Genomic DNA, 2418 nt, shown 5'->3' on the forward strand with positions numbered 1-2418 from the left:
CTACATATGTGAGGCAGCGTGGTGGAATCAGGCTCTCGTCAATTGTTGGGCATATAGAGGTATTGGTATCATCTTAAAGCTTTATTTGGAAGAAAAAATCATCCATTTATCTTGACTACAAGTCGAGATATTTGCGAAAGAAGGAGGTGGGGGTCACCTGTTTTCAGAGGTAAAATTAGTGAGAAAATGGCCGCCAAAGATTAGTTATTTCCTAAGCTTAAGAGTCCGTGGTAACAGAAAATTTACTTTTTTGTGCCTTTAATCAACGCTTTTCAGAAAAATCCACATGGCTGCCATGGATGGGTCAAGTCGATAAAATAGCCACCCTCCCCCCCTCCCCCAATCATGCCAGATGTAATAAAAAATGGTGAAATGGTATAGGTTTAACACTAGTGGGTTATTAAAAGAGTCGGGACCTCTGAGTTTAACGTCCATAACCGAAAGGACCGAGCCAAATAGGAATTTCGTGTAAAGTGCCTTTCCCAAGGACACAACGTCGGGCCGAGCTGAGGCTCGAACTCCCGAACACGCAATCTCACGATTACGAGTCCGGTAGCCTAACTACTAGACTATTGACGCCACTCTAGAATTGAACCCACGTCCTCCGTGCGTGATGCCGAAAAGTCTAACCATACGCCGATCAACAGTTTTAAACTGCAACATGAAAGCGTACTTATTAACGTGTGTGGTTGGCAATGAAATCAGTTTAAACATTGTAACTCTATAATATACAACTCCCATAAACAAACTCTAAATATATGCCATTTTTTTCAAAGACATCACACTACAAGATGGTTTACCCTTTTGATTAAGATGTTGAAGACATGAAACAAAGCTCTTGTTGCAGAACCTGTGGAGATTATTCACTCCACTTCCATCGGAATAATGGAGGATGCTTTTTTTGTGCTAATGGTTGCATTGGCGGCTCTCGTGGTCTGGGGGTTAAGGTGTTCGTTCGCCTCTCATCCAATAGGTCCCGTCTTCGAAACCAGATAGCGACTTCTTTTCACATCCTTTCCAGCTCTCTAACAATGTTCTGTCGTCTGCTTTCGTCTCCACTTTCTGATCCCACCCCCTCACCTTCTTTGCCCCCTCCTCTGGGTGCTTGACTCTTTCTGCAACCTTTCTATTGCTACTCCTTGGCTCCTTCTTACTGCTGTCTTTCAACCACAACCCAGATCTTAAAGTAGGAAAGATCTACACCTAGCCTTCTCGGATACGGTAAAAAAATCTGGAAGGTCTTGCGTGCAAGTTGCGCACGTTAAAGATCCTTTGGTGGTCCAAAATCGATAAGAATAGACTTCGGTGGCCACCCGGGCAAAATTCAAAATTTCCTACCAACTGAAAATGTTTCATGATGTGTCCAGTGCGCTCATATGACCTTATGCAGTTTCGAGCGCCGTAAAACACTTACAAAAAGAAAAGACTAAGACACGAAACAAATCTTTTGTTGCAGCATCGGTGGAGATTTCTCTCCACTTACATCTGAATAGTGGAGGACGCTAGTTTTGTTTTAATTTATTTATTTAAAAAAAAATAAAAATTTAGTGCTAAAGATTGCATTGGGGGAACTCGTGGTCTGGAGGTTAAGGTGTTCGCCTCTAATTCAATAGGTCCCAGGTTCGAATCCGGATACCAACTGAAAATTTTCTTCTCTAAAATTTTCTTTTTTTCCCCCATCCTTTCAAGCTCTCTAACAATGTTCTGTCGTCTGCTTTCGTCTCCACTTTCTGCTCCCACCCCTTCACCTTCTTTGCCCCCTCCTCTGGGTGCCTGACTCTTTCTGCAGACTTTCTGCTGCTACTCCTTGAATCCTTCTTACTCTTATCTTTTAGCCATACCCCTTTTTTCTCGAAGGAAAGATCTACACCTAGGCGTCTCGGATAAAGGCAAAAAAATCTCGAAGGTCCCGTTTGCAAGCTGCGCACGTTAAAGATCCCTGGTGGTTCAAAACCAATTAGAGTAGGTTTCGGCCGCCTCTCGGGCAAAATTCAAAATTTCCTACCAACTGGAAATGTTTCATGATGTGTCCCTCGCGCTCATATGACCTTATGCAGTTGCGAGCGGCGTAGTACACTAACCTAATGAAAAGACTCGTTCGATTAAGATGCTAAAAGACACGAAACATATCTTTTATTGCAGCATTGGTGAAGAACTCACTCTACTTGCATCTGAATAGCGGACGACGCTATTTTAAATTATCTTTAAGCTAAAGATTGCATTGGGGGCTGTCGTGGTCTGAAGGAAAAGGTGTTCGCCTCTCCCTCTCATTCAATAGGTCCCCGGTTCGAATATTGGTAGTGACGGGAAAAAATATTCCCTAAATTGTCTCCTTTCACCTCCTTTCCTGCTTTCCAACAATGCTGTGTCGTCTGCTTTCGTCTCCACTTTCTTCCCCCCACCTCCTTTGTCCCTCCT

The sequence above is a fragment of the Aplysia californica genome, unplaced genomic scaffold, assembly GCF_000002075.1.
Source record: "Aplysia californica isolate F4 #8 unplaced genomic scaffold, AplCal3.0 scaffold00436, whole genome shotgun sequence".
NCBI classification, from domain to species: domain Eukaryota; kingdom Metazoa; phylum Mollusca; class Gastropoda; order Aplysiida; family Aplysiidae; genus Aplysia; species Aplysia californica.